Genomic DNA, 18,191 nt, shown 5'->3' with positions numbered 1-18,191 from the left:
TTATCACTGCCCTTTTCACTTTTCAGACAAACAGAGTGCTGACCCTGTAGGAGAAAGCTGTGCTGAAAGGCTAAGAGGGGTCTGGGTTTCTTGTAAGCATAAGACATTGGGTCTGCTCTGGCGCCTGGAAATCAATCTGCTCTGCAGTGATCCTTCCCACCAGCCCTGAAGAACAGCTACCCGCACACAGAAGAAGATGCCTGGCAGCAGGCAGCAAAGCCAGTGCAGGAAATAGTACAGAGACTGTGTTTTAAATTGGCACATCCCACCAACGTGGGATTTATTTCTCCCCACTGTCATACCATCCCAGGAGTGAACAGAGCAGAAAATGAAAGCTGTGATTCTGTGGCTTACTTTTAGCCTTGAACAAGAAAGGGATGACATTTCTTCAGCATGGGAAACAAAAGAGGTGTGTCTTGAAATGTTAAGGTCTATCAGAGAAAGAGATGACCACACATATTTGTTCTAGGGATATCCTACATCTGCATTGCCCCATGCTCTTTTTTTGTCAATTATTCTATTTTATTGTCCATGTGGAAAAATATAAATATGGCCATTTGGCCAAGATTTGCAGGCCTTTGGCCTGGATAGTAGAGCATGGATAAATAGCCGTTTCAGGCCATCCCTTTTATTGCACAGATGGTATGTGCTTGCACAATAACTCAGTTGCAGCTCAGATACCTCTCCAGTGTGTCAGACTCACTATGGTGTGTCGCATAGAGCACGCTCACACACTTCTGACTGTGAAATATTAGATAGAAACACAGCAACTTTAATTACTTTAGACTTGTGAGGATTTTGCATAAGCAAAGCACATGTTTTTGTAGTGAGGCAGAGGCCAGAATGTCTCCATAAACATAAGCAATTTTGTGTGCACTCTGCAGTGCATCCAAAAGCCATCATAAGCAGTATGGCAGTCTGCACTCCTTCTGTCTCACTCCTTGCATTAGTGGTGATTGGTGATAATAAAGGGATTAAAAATAGGAACAATGCACAGGCTGTTATATAAGGGAAGTAACGGCTCTGCGCAGAATGTATAATGTGTCTGCTGTAAGATTTTAGTATGCATTTACACTCCTTCCTGAAGTTTGTGGCTTGAAAATATTATTTGGTGCTTCCCAGACAAAATCTTTTGCTGACAACTCTCTTTCAGGGCATTGTAGGATAATTCAAGTTGGAAGGAACCTCAGGGGGTCTCTAGTCCTACCTCCTTCTCAGGCAGGTTACCTAAGAGAGCAGACCAAGGTTACCCTAGAATTTATCCATTCAGGTCTTGAAAAGCTCAAAGGATGGGGACCACACTGCCTCTCTGCTAACCTGTTTTTCTGCTTGACACAGGGAAAAAATTTTCTTTATATCCACCGTGAAGCTCTCTTGTTTCAGTTTATGCCCTTTGTTTGTCACCCTCTCACCATGCGCTGCCATGAAGAGCCTGGTGCCACCTCCTCGTACATACTGGCAGGCTGCTAGTTAAGTCCCTCGAAAGCTGTCTCTTCTCCAGGCTGAACAAGCATCATTTCTGCAGCCTTTCCCTCCAGGACAAGTGCTGCAGACCCTTGAGCATCTTGGTAGCCCTCTGCTGAATGTGCTTCAATGTATCAGTGGCTTTCTTGTATTGGGGAATCTAAAACGGTACAGAGTATTTTAGATGTGGTCTAACAAGCACTGAGTAAAGGGAGTTTATCACCTTCCTGGCTGTGCTTCTGCAGAAACAGCCCAGGATGCTGTTGGCTTTCCTTGCTGCCAGGCAGGTTGCTGGCTCATGCCCAGCTGACTGCCCACCATGATTCCCAGGTCCTTCTCAACAGAGCTGCTCCCCAGCTAGTCAGTCCCCGGCCTGTATCGTTGCTGGGGTTATTCCTTCTCAGGTGCAGGACTTTCCATTTCCCCTTCCTGAATTTCATAAGGTTGTGGCTGACCTGTTCCTCCAGCCTATCTAGGCCACTGTGGATGGCAGCCCTGCCCTGAAGTGCATCAACTGGTTCCCCCTGTTTGGTGTCATCTGCAAGAGTTTACTCCATCACCCCTTTAGGTTACAATCAAGGTGTTAAAAGATACTAAGAAAGATGTTAGATTATGAAGATGTTATATATGTTTCCATACATAAGAAAGCCTCTTGAAGGAGAGCTTACTGCTAGTTATACCCGTACACTTGCCTATAACCTAAGGAGATGATGTTTGGTGATACACATGAGTTCTGTGGCAGGCACGGTGCGAGTCCTAGCAGGCAGTTGTGCCATATGCACAAAAAGTGCACAGCTGCAACTTTGTGCTCAGCCTCAGTAGTGCCATGATCATCTAAATGGCTGAAACGTTTCTCATCCCTGTGGGTTAGAGTCCTTCCTGCAAATCAGCCGTATCATAGATAGGGAACGTAGTCAATGAACATAACCATAAATCGATATGTATATACATAGTATAGGACGGAGGGTATATAGTTCTCTGCCTAAGGGAATGGGGCACGGCCTCAGGAAAGACTCTGTTCTTGGGTCCATGTGATCATGAATAAGTCAATTACTTTCTTTTGTGATTCAATTTCTTACCTCTAAAGTAAGAATAATAACATTGCTGTACTACATAAACATTTTTTGAGGGTAACTAATGTTTCAGAAATGTTGGTAGTTGGTTTTGGACTGCAGTAGTTTCTTCAGACTCCAAGTGAGATCAGAAGTCTGTGCATTATACCCCATACATACATCTACTGTGGGTCATGCATGGTCCTCAGAGGGAGGTTTCACACAGGGAGAGGGAAAATGGAGGAAAGGGAAACATGAGTGATAGAAGCCTTATCGATATTTACAGAAAAGATTGTCAAACTAGGAAAGAAAAGCTACACAAATGAATCATCAGAGATAAACATATTCTTTGGGAAATTCCTCTTTAAAAGCATAAAAAGAACTTTATAACAAAATGGTTGTGTGTCTAGATTTTATAATGCAGAGGCCAATAATCTCCTATATGAACCTTAAACTAGGACATGTGTGACAAAAAATTCCATCTGCAATTAGCACAAGAAACATTTTAACTAGGAAAGTTGATTGTTGTTTGTTTAAAAATCACGTTCTTCTTTCACCATATAGATCAACTGCTCATAATCACAACTACACCTGCTTTTAACTTTTATTTCTCTTAAGTGTATAAACAAAGCAAAATAAACTCCTAGTGTTGAGCCTGACCCCATGGCCTTTGAAAACAAAGGAAGAACAAGACTCCTGGTAACTTCAGAGGGCATTGCATCCAGCCCATTGTTTTTAAAAGTCAAAAGCTAACACAGATTGTTCATTTCCTGGCATTGGCATCAGCAGTAAATGGGATTGCCTCACAAAACGTTTGCTCAGTCCTCTGGGGACAAAGGATAAGAGCATGTTGCATTGCTCAACAATGATGTCCTCAACCAGCTACACAGCAGCACTGTTTCATTTCAATAGCTCGTTACCTCCTTGGTGAGTAAAATGAGACCATGGAGTTGAAACTATGTGGAGAAGAGTGAAAGCCAGCTAGAAGGGTGGGTCTGAAATACTGGTCTCAAACATGCCCTGCTTCCAAATGAAAATGAAATGAGTAGGAGATAGAGGCTAACATTATTGCGAGGCAGCAAAGTGGTAAATTGTTCATCTGAGGAAACATAGGGGCTGCTTGATGGCCACAGCCTTCTTGGTATTACTTTAGGGCAGGAAGTATCTCTCTGTGTTGTAGCCTCTACAGTGCAGGCATCTATACCATTGCCCGTTGTCCAGACTCCCTCCGCAGTGAACGGACAGAAATAGGCCTTCCTACTCTATCTCCTAAATGAAGGTGATTCGTTTAATCTATTTTAGACATCGGAAATGGGATGAGAGGAGCTCTGCCCTCAGAAGGCCTGTTCCCTTGACTATGAAGGGAGCCTAGACAGTTAACTTGGACACAGACACCTACAATACAGAATCTATATTTGGACAGATGAATCCCACTGCTGGTGTTTACTATAAATAGGGAAGTGCACAGTATATTTAAAGCAGAAAATCCATTGGGTACTGCTGAGATTATTGTTAATGCTGCTTAAACTAGTTAATTAAATAACTAGTCAATCACCCCCTAGTGTAGAGAGGACCAGCCATGCAGCTAGTGAAGTCAACAGTAAAATTAATGAAGGCAACAGCAGGCACTGATCTGTGTCTATGTATAACCATGCACTGAAGCAAGAGGAAAACCCAGCCTTAGTTCTAGATCCAGTCCTTTTCATTTTTTATATTATGGTGATCCAAATATTTCTTTCTGCTGGTTATAGCAGAAGGGAGCAGCTGCAAAGCTCAGCTGAACAGCTACTGCTCTCTGTGTGAGTGTTCCTAGTCTGCCCAATTGCAAGATACAAGACATTAATGTAAGCCTGTTTCAAGGATGTTCACTGCCCCCAAAATATAAGACTCTTCAGGCCTGAATTGCTATTTAATACCCATCGCTAATAAATTTGGGGTAATGGCTTTACAAAATTAAATAGCTGGCATTGACAAGTTGTTATATCATAAGAGTGAGAGCACTGAATGTCATCAGTGTAAATCAGATCAAATGAATGATTCTGGTACCTAAACTGCAAAAATGCGGCACTTGATACTGCCCAATCAACTATAGCTATAATGACCATAGTAAGAATGTGTTAATTTACTCCTTCATAAATCACATTGAACTGTATTGTGGAAACAGCATGATAGGCAAGGGAGGCATTTGTGTAGATATTTTTATAATTAAAAGGAAGAAAACCTTTCATAAGACTGACTGCCAGGTGGCTAACTGCCATCTCTGAGAGAATGTGTTGTGAAACATTGGGCACATTTACCATGGAGAAAGACTCACCAGCCTAAAGGGTTGGATAGATTGTTTTGAACTTTATAGTGGCTGGTGGAAATCCTGAAGTCTGTTCTTGGAATGTAAAACAGATTTAGCCATGACAGCTAGATCAGGATCCTTAGTTTCCTCCCTGTCTTATTAGCGAATTTAATTGCTCTAGTGGAACCTCACATTCCAGTAAGCATCCCTGGCTGAAATGAAACACAATTTGTTACTTACTTGTTGACTTCTCCCTACCTTTGTGATAATTGGAGACTGCGTGTCTATTAGTTGTGAAATCATCTCTGAGAAATCGGTAAGAGTTCATAAAGTGCTGCAATTAGCCGTTAGTTAAAGATGGCAGAAGGGTTAAGAAATTGAGACAACAATCACTCATTCAGAGAGGTTTTCCTGATGTGATCAAGAGTAGTATGAAGATGATATGTGACAGATAAGGAAAGGGTGAAGTGAGAAATTAGTGGACCAAAATAGGTGAATGAAATAAAGAAAAAATGGCCTGTTTGATCTCACATCACCTGTTGAACCTTTAAAAAGCAAAATAGCAGACATATGGTAGAAGAGGTTTCCGAAGAACTTCCTGAGGAAAGGCCACTGATTGATTCTTTCCTCCACTGGGCAGCTTCCACCAAACCCAGGCCATCAAACATAACAAGATACCTGGCTGTTCCCAACAAACCAGCAACCTGACAAAAGTGAGGTCCTGCCTTGCCTTTCCATGTTCTCTGAGTCTCTTTCTTTCCCCTTATTATCTCTTTTCTGGTCTTCCTCTTTCTGTCACTCAGCTTTTAACTTAACTTTGGGTTGGCCTGTGCTGCTCTACCAAATGCAGGATGGTAAATGGAAGGAGACCTGACTTGACCAGGCAGGGGATATCCCATATAAGCAAGGGAATTGGGCTTCAGGCCAGCAGTTACCAGGGGTGACTGACTGCTTGAAACTATTTTCCGTGACTACTCAGTTGTCTTGTATCCTGAAACACTCAGCAACAGCTACACCTCCCCTGCTTTCCACTGTCTTATCCTTTCTCCTTTCCCTGTCTATATTTATTATCAAAAGCAGGAAATCAATCTTTACTCCTACAGTCATGAAGCGAAAGATGAATAAGAGAATTAAACCCTTCTTGTTGTGCTAAGAAGGACTTCTGGATAGCATAACGGATTCTAAATTAATAACCTGTTTCTAGCAAAGAGACTCTGACAGATTTTGATTAAGTTAGTCTTGTTTAACCACTTGATTTCCATTTCCAAATGCTTTGTGTTTTGTTTTTGTACATACTAATCAATGTACTTCCCAGCTTTGGCATGTATTTCTAGTGCAGCTGCCATGTGACTGAACAGGCTAAGCTCTCTGTACTTAAAACCACAAACCATGTTAACGGTGTAGCACTTTACATTGGTAAGATCACATTCAAACCTATGACTGAAGTTATTCCATTGAAACTAACACAACATGACTGGTTATATCTGACTGCTGTTGCTACTGATGCCACGCTTTATTAGAGATATGTTTGTTCAAAACTTCTGAACCCCCTTTGCACCATTGCATAATTTCCGTCTAGATTATCAAGTAGAAAGAAAAACTCAACTTCTTTTATTTTTAGCTTATTTGACCGTGTGAGTGTCAAAGTAAAATGTCATGAAAGCAGAACCAAGTATTGATGCTTTAGTAAGTCACCAGCAAAGGAAAAAATGAAGGCACTGGATGTTTTTACCAGTTACTGCATTTAACATTAATACACTGTGAGAAAAATGTAAGTTAAACCACAATATATTATAGAGATAGTAAAGCATGTGTAACCTGCAATATTTTACTCATGATAAATGATCGTGTCCTGTTCTCAATGAAAAGGAGCTTGGGAGCCCATGGAATGGCAGAAGATGAATCTCTGTTTCCTTTTACATGTCCTTTCAAGGTGAAGGAGGTCAAATAAAGCAGTCTGTAAGCTTATAAATCACTCTGCTAGGCAAGTTTAAAATATCATTCTGCAGAAACATAGGTGACAGGTTTTTAAAATGAAGATAAAAGAAGTTGCTGTCTAGTATTTGATTTGTTGAAGGCTTTCAACAAGGACTTTGGAGAGGAAGGAAAAGGAGAAATTCTGAAGAAAATTGGAGAATCTCTGGTGGGTAGAGTTGTTAATACTGGAAAACTGAAGAAACCCTGGGATCCAAGAGCACAGGATATCTGATGAAAGGCGGGAATGGATGAAGTGTGTTTAAATCCAGTTACAAATAAAGTGCAAAACATTTCTGAAGAAAAAAACTTTATTTTCGATGAATTTGCATTTTATTTAGAATTTCTTATAGTCTTCATATGTCTTAACAATACCTGAGACAAACAGTACAAGGGCTTTAACAAAACATCCTGCAAGTTTCCCATGGCTCAAAGATTATTTATATAAACATTATTTGACATGAAGTCAATACAACATGAAAGACATTAAACTGGATTGTTTTAATAACAACCTTATTATAGTCAAGCAACTAACAGGTACGGAACAGACAAAAGACTGTTGTCTGAACATTTTAGACATGAGGCATTTTAGGCTCTTCCCCACTGTGAGAAAGACCATATGTTTTCAACCATGCTACAGTGAAGTTTCAAGTAGGAACAGAAAGGGGAACGGTAGTTTTATTCATGTTTCTCTTCAACCAGTTCACAGGCTAATTCTGACCAGCAGACACAGTTTTAAACATTACTGTTCTTTCCTGCAGTATGAGCAAAACTGTATTTAACATTGTGTTAATTGACGCATTTTCTATTGTAATGCATTTTCCCAAACCAAAGAGGGCGAGAGGGCTTTCCTTGGCAAGTCTCCACTGGTCCCACTGAAGTGAAGGCCAGGCTGGTATGAGCTATCTTTTTGTCAGTGATCTGTACCAACGTGTCCTATAATTTTTTTTCTTCTAAAGCCTTATGGCAAAGCAGAGAAGTTCTATGAAAGTGTTGGCTGTCCACCCAACCCTTCTTAATTGCATAAAGGAAGATACTAGGAGAGGTTTAGTTTCCATGGTGTGGTAATTTTTACTAGAAAGAGGTCATCTCTGCAAGAATGACTGGTTGAGGGATAGCGTCATCGGACAGGTGCCCTGAAGTGAAATGGAGGTAGGTCTGAAGAAATAACTGAGGCTGGGGACTTTCTGTCTTTGTTGCTAATAGGAGACCATATGTTTTTTGATGTGCTCGTGAAGTAAGTTTGACACATACATTTTCTCCTGATATATTTGGTTTTTTATACCAGTTTTGATTCTCCTATACTTCTTTCTGAATACTGAATAACTAAAACAATCTAAAATATTACTTTATGGAGACATATTTATCATTATACATAGGCATAAAGGTTGAAAAACCTTGGTCTGCCCTCCTTGTTTGGTTATGTATAACTTACCTAAACTGCAGCCGTGGTATATGTGAATCTGTTGGCATAGGAGATTACAGCTACATAGAGAAGCTAGTTTTGAATGTGAGAAAGTCCCTTCCTTGAGCTTTACTCCCTACTGTCATCCTGTCCCTGGGTTTTCTTCTTGCCACAGCTCTGGTGAGAGCAATTTCCTCACACTAGCACAACTGCTCTGACCAATCCATTCTTGAACATTTCCACGTTGTTAACATTATCCATGTCCAAGGACATACTGACCTGCTGCTTGGCTCTGAGTAGTAATCATCTTCATTCACGCTGAAGGTTTTTACTGCTAGCCATCTTGAGTGTCTCATTCTGCCACCAGCATGTGTAGGTACTGGAATAATATAAACAATACCTAGAGCCATGTCTTGTAATTTCAGTGAGATACACTGTTTTGGGAAGAGAGCGTGGATAACAGTAAGTATTTGGCTAATTAGGAGAGATGATTGCTTATGATGCACCTGAAGTTCTCAGGCAGATCCTTGCTTGTCACTCAGTTTAGTCACATTTTCTAGAGCAAGCTTCACACAGAGCCTCCAGTACCTGGGCAGAATAGTTACTGTATTTCTGCTAGTGGAGGTATTCCTTCTGGTATTGCTCCAGGGGTGGTCTGAGATCATATTTAATGTCTTCAGGAGAAGTGCTGATTCGCACAGCCAGCTACAGCACTGTTTCTTTACAGGAAACTGCCAACTGTCTGCCACTGACATCAGAAGGAAAGCAAGAGCATTGTGATTGAATAAAGGAGAAATACATCCACAGAGTTAAAATTAGATCTTTTTTTTAAAAAAAGTGAGCAAATACTGTTTCAGAGCAACAACAAGAACAACAAAAACAACAATGACAAAACCCAGGATAGAAGAGAGAGCCACGTTTGCACTTCATATTTTTAAGCACTGCTGATTTGGAAGACAACCATGAATGCCAATAGTTGCTTATGCACTGTACATGCTGTACTCCAAAAGCATATCCGCTACGGCAGGCCAACCAGAAGGGAAGGCATGGAATTTTCCTTTGAAACAGAAAAGGTCTCATTGCTCACAAGCATTTTGCTCTCAAGTTAACTCCTGTGTTTCTTCTTTTCTGTGTAAGACTGACTCTGGATCTGAGCAGTCCCACAACACTTCTGTCATTGCATTCAAGGGTCTTGAATTAGTGTCTGATGTTTAATCACTGCTATAGTATAGTGTTTCTTATTTAATTTTCCTTTTCTCAGTTAATACTGCCAAGACTTCTCACCTTTGCTGAGGACTTCTGCTTTTTTCCTTGTCTGATATTGCCATTGTTGTTGCTGTTCCATGGTGATAAACAAACTGAAGGCGGACACGAGCTGGTCCATGGCCTGATCTGAAGCCCAGGGGCTCTGTCCCTGGGGAGCACATAGGTGAATGCGAAGGAGTTCTTGTGGGAAGCTGTGCACAAATTCTGTAACTGAAAAAAAGCATAATCCACATGTAAGGTACCAAAGCAAGTTACATTATCCTGAGAAAATAACAGCATCTGCATTGTTACATTTGCTGACGCAGAAGACTAGGGCTCTCTGTAGAGAGCAGCCAGAGAACAGCAAGAACTTTCATATCTGGAGAATGGGATCCTGTTCTTCTATCGCCCAAGTCTGGTTATCGTGGCTCTTTGGAGCAAACTCCTGGATGTGAGGAGAGAAACTGGGATAGAAAACGCAGACATCTCCCTCTTTACCCTCACAAAACAGAGGAACACCACCACAACAAAACCACTGTATTTAGGGAACAGAAACTATAAAGGAGCTTCTGGAAATAATCCAAGCCAGATCTCAGTAGGAAGATGTGGATGCTCAGAAACAGAAAAAAGAACCATTAACAGATGTTTGCCTGCAAAATGGGATAACCATAAGTACTGACTATTGCATTATTTGATAATGTGGATATGACACGGTTTTATTATTTTCTTTCACTATTTTATTTATTTATTACTAACGTTTGTTGCAGGAAATCCCTCTCTAAATACTTTTTTAGCACAGAGGGAAGTCTGTGCAACCTCTCTCATTGTCTCCCCTGTGTTTTGCATACTTTCACATACGTTCACTTTGTGACTAAATAGTTTGTTATGTCCAAGTATTCAGCTACAGGTACTTTGGCACCCTAGAAGAAAATAGTACTTCGTGGAGGAGTGCTGCTGCTATATATCATGGCACATGTACCAGTGTGTATATTTCCAAGCCCCAGCCCCGAAAAAGGAAGGAAACCAGATGCCTTCATTACATGAAAATACAGCAAGGTATTATGCCTGTAAAGGTAACACTCATTCTCCTCGTGTATTTGAGGGCCAGGACACCCACACATTTGGCATGTTGCCAGATACAGTTAGGTAAGGTAATGTCACATGCACAGCAGGCTGTTCTTACTCTCCATCTGTTCTAAGTCATGCAGATTCAAGTTGTGTGTCCCTCAAAAGTCCACTTTTCCAGCACCATCCAGTCTGTAGCAAACACAGAGGCAAGGATGCCCTGGTGTATGGATTCTTTAATACTTGAGCTGTAAGTGCACTGCAGCGAGGTGGGCTCTTTTTGCATTAGGTTTCAATTCATTTACAGCAGAGCCCCAGGCTTTGGGCTACAGTTTAATCTCTTGCACCTGAAAAGCATGTGTGGAGGGTGGTTGTTCAATTTAATACGTGAGGTGTTCAATTGTCATATTTGAACAATGCTTTGGCCCGTTCATGATTTAGGCAGCCTAGCAGAATGGTCTGTTTCTCTGAGTTCATCATCTAGTTCATGTATGTGCTCTTAAAGTATTTATTATGTTCCAAGTCCTTATAACAAATACATACAATAGCTTTCCACTGGGACTAAGTTACACATAAGTGGGGGTAAGGCTTAACATACAGAACAACAGAAAAAAATAGACATGGTGTTCTCAGCAAAAATACCATTTTCTGTATGTTGTAATAGGTTTTTTTTAACTGCCAGAACAGTGGATGTTGCTTAGGGATAAAAACTGGTGCATCATTGCTATCCTTCCAATGAAAAAGAATAGATAAACCTACACTGAGAGCAACCTCTCTTCTCTCGATGTTCATAGAAGTTGACTGCAAGCTGTTATGTTCGGTGGTCAACTTCTTTTATAGCGTTGCCATAAAATGTCATGTGTATGTTGTGTGATCATAGCATGCTGCTGAGAAGAGCCACTGTAGCATAAACAGACAAGGGACGTGAATGAAAATTACTATAGGGATCCAAAGCAGATTCTGATTGTATTGGTGTAAATATAGAGTCACTTAACCTAATCACAGATTTACAGCACTGTAACTGAAATAAAAATGATGCCCCTGTAGCTGCATTTTCTAACTTCTGTGAAATTCTGGTCTGCATCTTGACAGTGGTTAGCATAGTTGCTTCCATTTATATCTTCAATATTTCTTTCAGATTTCTATTGTCTTCCCTTTTTCTTCACTCTCTGTGCAGCTGTCATCGTAGCATTTCAACTCCAGTTAGAAGAGCAAGGCAGATGTCTCCCAGCAGAGGCTCTGCCAACATCACTCCAATGACAGCTGTGGGAGCAGTGCTGTGATAACAGCATGACCACCAACGTCAACAGAGAATGACCACATCACATCTGCAAAGCTTTTCAGCTTCCACTGGCTTAGGGCCTGCAGTCTCAAATCACTTTTATACTTGAGTCTCTCAGCTGGCAGCACTTAATGCTACTTAGTTCTCTAGTATATTAGATACATTTAGGTCTGTTTGGTTGGTTTTGTTTTGTTTTTTTAAAATCTGAATTATCGCAATGTATTTTAATCCTGGGGTGAGAAGGACTTTTAAACATGCCTCTTCCTGAGTTGAACCCTAGGCCTAGCTGTATCTGAAAATCTAATTGAGAGTGCCAAAACATTACTATGAACCACAACTTCCAGCTCTCCAAAATGGAAATTAGCATGACAGTATAAAGAACTACCTCAACATTTACTAAAAGGAGAGAAAAGGTAAAGCTAGCAAATACCAATAGCTTACAAAATGTTACCTGAAAACAATACTTAGCTTATGTTGGTGGTGTGTTTAAAGCTTGTTTATGTATAGTTTTAAAATGTACCAAGGAAGATATTCATAGGTGAAAAGAAACACAATTCAAAAAGAATATACTTGCTATGGAAGCAACAATGTAAGTTCAGTGATATTTCCACATGCTCCTTTTATATACCAGGGTCTGTGTAGGGATTTTGTCTGTGATAAAAGATTTTGTTAAGTGAAGTTCTAACTTAGGAACAAAGCTCCCTCATACATCAGCAAGCTGTACCTTTACTTGCACAGCCCATGCAGATGCCTCTATAGTGTTCTTGCACCATTTGATAGGAAAGTGAGAGTACTACCAAGGGCTTCATCCTCTCCACGTCTGCGGGCAAAGCCTGCAGATTGCTGCAGAGAGTCTTTATTTATTCATTACACTGAAAGTCAAATGGTCACTCTGACTTTTCAGCAAACAGGACTTCCACCAGGTATGTAATTACAGTTGCTTAGAAAGTAACGAACGTGGTGTCCACAGTTCTCCCCACAGCTGGCAGTGCAGCCCAGGAACATCACAATTCTCTTGAGCTGTTAAATTGAGCAGAAAGGATGTCCCAATCCCTCTCTGCGGCTAATAGTTGCGATAACCTTTATCAGCCACCAGACAGACTCAGCTCTAAGTTATACTGTGCATATAGGAAGCAAACCCATTGTTTCCTCAGAGATATTCCGTACACAGTTTGCTACAAAGGCTTTTGGTCCTGAATGATTAAAAACACTCATTGCTCTAAGTGACACTGTCCCCACTTAATACAGAAGATGACACAAATGCATGTAAACCCAAGCACAGGTTACAAATTACTGGTTGAGTCTTGCCTATGTGGTAATGCTTGTAATTGACTACACTGGAATTTGGCAAATAGTATCGGGTTAACCACGCACACAATTTTTACAACAAATGCTGCCATACCTTCAATTATCTGAAGCATTCAGCACCTTCCGCCCCTCCAGAAGGTAGTTCCTCCAGCTGTAGAGTTTCCTCACTTTTCTGGGCCATCAGGTATATCTGATTCAGAAAAGAAGGCGCTGCCTGAGGATTGCCACAGGTGCCTCTTGCGACATTTTCTGTTGGAGGTTGTGGGAAGTTGGAACTTGTGGGACTTGTAATATCTGATAACAGACTTTGGTCCCATTTCAGGAAAGTGTCCCTGTGCAAAGAAGCTCATTAACGTATGCTTAAGCTCTGCAGAAGACAGTGAAAAATATGCACATTCTTAAAGTTAAGCATGTACTTTCCTGAGAATCTCAAAGTGTAACTTGATATGGCTGCAGGTGCGAGCTTCAGCAAGAAGGTGTTTGCTGAGGCTGGTGAAGATAGGTTGTGTCTCTCTGTTGCTGCTCTGTGGTATATACAGGATGAGGGTTTCCTTCCCCAAAAAAGAGACATTTTAAAAAAGAATATTTGGGACATTTTCTTTTTATATTTTTAAAGGAGAAAGTCTGATCTTGAATGCCCTAAAAAAATTTGTGATTAATTTGTAATGTAAGCAACCAGGCAAGTGAAATGTACTTAACTGAAAAAGGAAATAATTTTAGTCAGCTTCAAATTCTTTTTGCTTCAAATGCTTATCCAGCTCAAATATTTGTATGAAACGATGCTCTGGTGAAAAATTGAACCCTATGATTAATGGACAAAATCTTGCTATCTACACCCAATTCATCTAAGCCATCCAAGAAATCTTTCAAAACCAGAAAAGATTTATTCGAGATCTCTAAGTACACAGCAAGCAGAAATAAAGTGTTTTTAAAATACAGATACTTGTAAAGCTTTTATTTCATAATAAAATGAAAAATAGCTCAAATATATGTTTCCTCTTTTTCTGCTTACCCATCAACAAATCATATTCTGTTATTAAAGACCCACTTGGATCTCCTCACTTTGTAATCAGTGATATTTTTAGTATTATCTGAACTTTCTTCTTAGGTCCGTTTCACTTTCCAGACATGCCAGTTAGAGAAACACTTTGGGCTTCAGAGTGTAGACACTGACCGTCCAAAGGCAGAGGACTGTCGGTAGGCTTTCAGGAGCAGCCTTTTTTGATTACTGTACTCAGTACGGCTGTTATACATCCTATAAACAGCTGATGCCAAATATCCAAGAAAGGAATTTGGCCTTGTCTAAATGCAGGATTTTGACCGTCTGTGAGTGCTTTTATTTAGAAAAAGATTGCCCTATTTCTAAATAACATACTTTAAAAATCTATGTTATTTCACAATTGAGCACTGTTGTTCTAAAACTATAGCACTCATGAAGACCTGAACTACCATAACTGTAAGCGTAATATATGAGCCATTTTGTTATTTTGGTTCCACTTAGCCATGTAGGCAGATCCTTATATTAATGTAAAACTGGTTATTTCAGCTTATTTTGTGTCTGCGAATTTCCCTGCTGCCCTATTTTCTCACTCAGATGATGGGCTCTTTGTATGAGAACTGAGCTGATTGGTGCAAAACCAAGGACGGTGGAAAGATAGTCCTATGTACTGTCCAAATCTATTTCTAATCAAAACAGAGTTAGGGTACACACTCACTAGATATGTGCTAGCTCATCCTTAAAATAAAGTATCCATTTTTTCAAAGCCCAATGAAAATAGCACTGATGAAACTAGAAGTACACTGATTTTCTGCAGTGCTTCCAACCTTGTACAATCACCCTGTTCAAGTTGGAAATGCCTCTTTTTTTTATAAAATAGAGTACCAGACCAACTCAAAATTCATAGGATGGGAGACCATTACAGAAGGTGATATACACATGTTACTAAAGCTTAGGAAGGAATGTCAAAATAATAATAACAATGAGTTAAATCACATGACTGTTACTAAGCCAACATTCCAAGTGCTAAGCAGGACAATGTATCATTTTCCTCAAGCTATTTTCTTACCTAGTCACTGAATTAAAAACAGCTACTCAGACTTGGGCTCCCAGAAATAATCTGACAAAAAATAGATAGCTTTAAAAGACAGATTATATTGCAGTCAAACAAAGCAAATTCTCCTGTGTACCTGCTAGACATTTATGGTCAAATATTGTGTATAGAGTGGATCTCCAGGAATATTTAGGTGTTTGAATCCCAAATATAGGCATTCAAAGTCCTCACTTAGACGCTTCTTTGTCTGGAGGCATATAAAATCTCTAAGTCTCCAAGCTTTCATAGGTGATATTTACTAAGTGGCTACGGAAACTGGGAGGGTTGGTGCCTGAGCCTTGTATTTCTCAAGGAACATATTCCATCCCTTAGCTTGCATCCCAAATCCAGTCCAGAAAGCACCCTGAGTACAGACAAGTTGGATTGGGCCATATGGGAAACATGGCCGGGGATCTCTCATCGCTCTTCCTGCCCTTTTACCCATCAGCTAAAGAGTTCAGCTGAAACATGGAAGACACTATTTCTCTTGTTCATGCCTCTGTCTTTTGAACAGGTATTTCCCACCTTTTAAGATCATTTTAACTTTAGGCATAGTCTGCTTTCCAGAGCAAAGGCATTCAACAACCTTCTTTCTACACTTTTCCAGTGTGCATAGAGTAGCAAAATATTTGTTAGAACCGAATGCAGGAAAGGAAGTGAAGGAATGTAAAAACTAGTGTGATAATACAGCACTCAGTGGTTAGCTCTCTTACCTAAGTAAAGAGAGGACTGAATCCCAGTCCCTGCTCTCATGATTACTTAATATGGGATACTTAAAATTTCATCGACACAGGCACTGAGGCCTCTTCTCTTGTAGCTGAGTGCCTTGAATGCTAGGCAATAAAGTATTGGTCTCTCTTTTGCCCAATGAATATTTAATTATTCTCAGTGAAGTAAAGCAGCTTCAACAAGAGGAATTATGGCTCTTTTTCTGTCCTCAAAGTAACCACTGAGCTATTGGATAAAACTGAGCTTCTGGCTATGCCCCTCTTCAGAATATGTGAGCCCAACCATGCATTCAAGGTAGTAAACACCAAGAGAAAAGAAGTTTCTTGCTATAGCCTGAGATTAAGCACTTACATTCTTCAGAGAGCTTAGTCTCCACACTCCTGCTATTTTTGTTGACTTTGTTGGTTTCCTGCTTAGAGTGCTCTGGGTCTTTGAGCTCTGCAGTGTAGACATCTAACTCAGGGCTAGGACATACAATGTGGGGCTGCCTCTGTCCCTCAGAGATCTAGCTCATAGTATCCACACTCCTTCAGAAAAACCATAGAGGGTATATAGGGACCATAGGCATGCCGAGTAGGCAGTGTTAAATGGGAAAATAAAACTGAGAGGAAACAGAACCATAGGGCAAATTACTTAGGTTAATTTTCTTGCTTCTGCCCCTTAGTGCCTGAAAATCCACAGGATCTTCTCAGTAAGACAGTCATTTTGCTGAGAGGTGTTTGCTAGTAAGGCAGCTCATGCAGACACACTCCTATTGCCTTCCAGTCTGTCCAGTGCTTATTAGTCTCCTGTAGACCCCAGCTGATGGTCCTTTGAGACCTGTGTCCAGTTTACAGACATCCTGAATTGCTCTAAGCTAGTGTGGGATTGTTGTACAACTATCATACAAACCAGAGTCCCTGCTGCTGGTCCTTTGCAATCACAACAGATAGTGGCTGTCTGAGAGGGCTGGAGCCAACATGAGTGGACTCACAGAAAGAGACAGGTCTTGGGATTACCTGTTCCTTTGGGAGAGACGGATCACTGGCATTTTGAAATCAGACACTATCTCCTTAAAGAGAAGAACCATGCTGTGGGAAAAGGCATGAGACTTGAGTTTTTCTGAGGAAAACTAAAAACATCTGTACCTGAGCCTAAACACTAATCTTCAAATTCTCAGGGACCAAAAGGCAGCTAAAAGGCAGCTTGTCAAAAGGCGGCACTCTACTTGGAAGATACTCACCATTTTTCAGTATTCTCAGATGTCAGCTTGACACAGCTCTTTCATAACTGGCTGAACTCCAGGTGTGATATTTTGGCAAGGAATATATCTTCTGGGAATGAATTAGTGTGGAAAAACTGCAGAAGATCAAAACACTGACTTCGGCTGGCAACACAGGCTAGGGCCCATGAACCATGAACTGCAGACAGGGCAGACTCCCAGCCACCTAACTGCTCTGTAGTAGCTGTACTTAAATACACTTTATCAAGTTTCAGATACTAGTCTGTTGCCATACAATCCAATTTCCATAATTATTTCTCTGTTAAACTCTGTTTGAAAAGCTGTTGACTTGCTTTATTTCTGTTCAAATTACTCGGTACTGCTGATACGAAGGTTACCAGACACAGACACTGAAGGCGATTCCTGCAGATTTGATGCCATAGAAAGACTGATTTATCCATCGGTTCAAAGCTTTGTTTATAACTCATTGTTCTGAGAAAAGATATTTCCCAGGTCTGGATGGACTGGTAGGACCCTAGTATAATTGGAATATATTCTATTGTACTCTTACTCTTTCTTTGCTCTTTACTCTTCACCTTAGTTTAGGGTTGGCCTTCGACACGGCAGTTATAAAATTGTCAAAATGGAGGGTCTGAGGTTTTTAAATTTTGTTTTGCTGATGCTGCATATAGTGCAGGTGAATTGCAGTTAAAGAACTGGACTTGACTCAGTGGTTCAGGATTCAGTCTCTGCCTCTTTCACATTTCTCTGATCCGCAAGTAACTCGCCTTCATGCTCTGACTTTCTCCTCTGTTAAAATGGAAATAATGATAGAAAGAAGGAAAGAAAGACTATCCAACTATGCTGTTATTCTTCAGAATAAGGTTTGCCTTTTACTGTGTACTTGCACAATTCTTGGCACAATGGGACCCTGATTGCTACTGTAGTACATAAGTAATAATGCTAAGGTGTAGATTTTATATTTTCCACCATCAGGCTGATTCACTGTAAGACTTAGGATCTTACTGTTTATTCTACACTACTTGGATAAAGAGCACTGTAATTAGAGAACAGCAAAATTTTCATGCC

Source organism: Mycteria americana, chromosome 2, assembly GCF_035582795.1.
Source record: "Mycteria americana isolate JAX WOST 10 ecotype Jacksonville Zoo and Gardens chromosome 2, USCA_MyAme_1.0, whole genome shotgun sequence".
NCBI classification, from domain to species: Eukaryota; Metazoa; Chordata; class Aves; order Ciconiiformes; family Ciconiidae; genus Mycteria; species Mycteria americana.
This window is presented reverse-complemented; position numbering follows the sequence as displayed.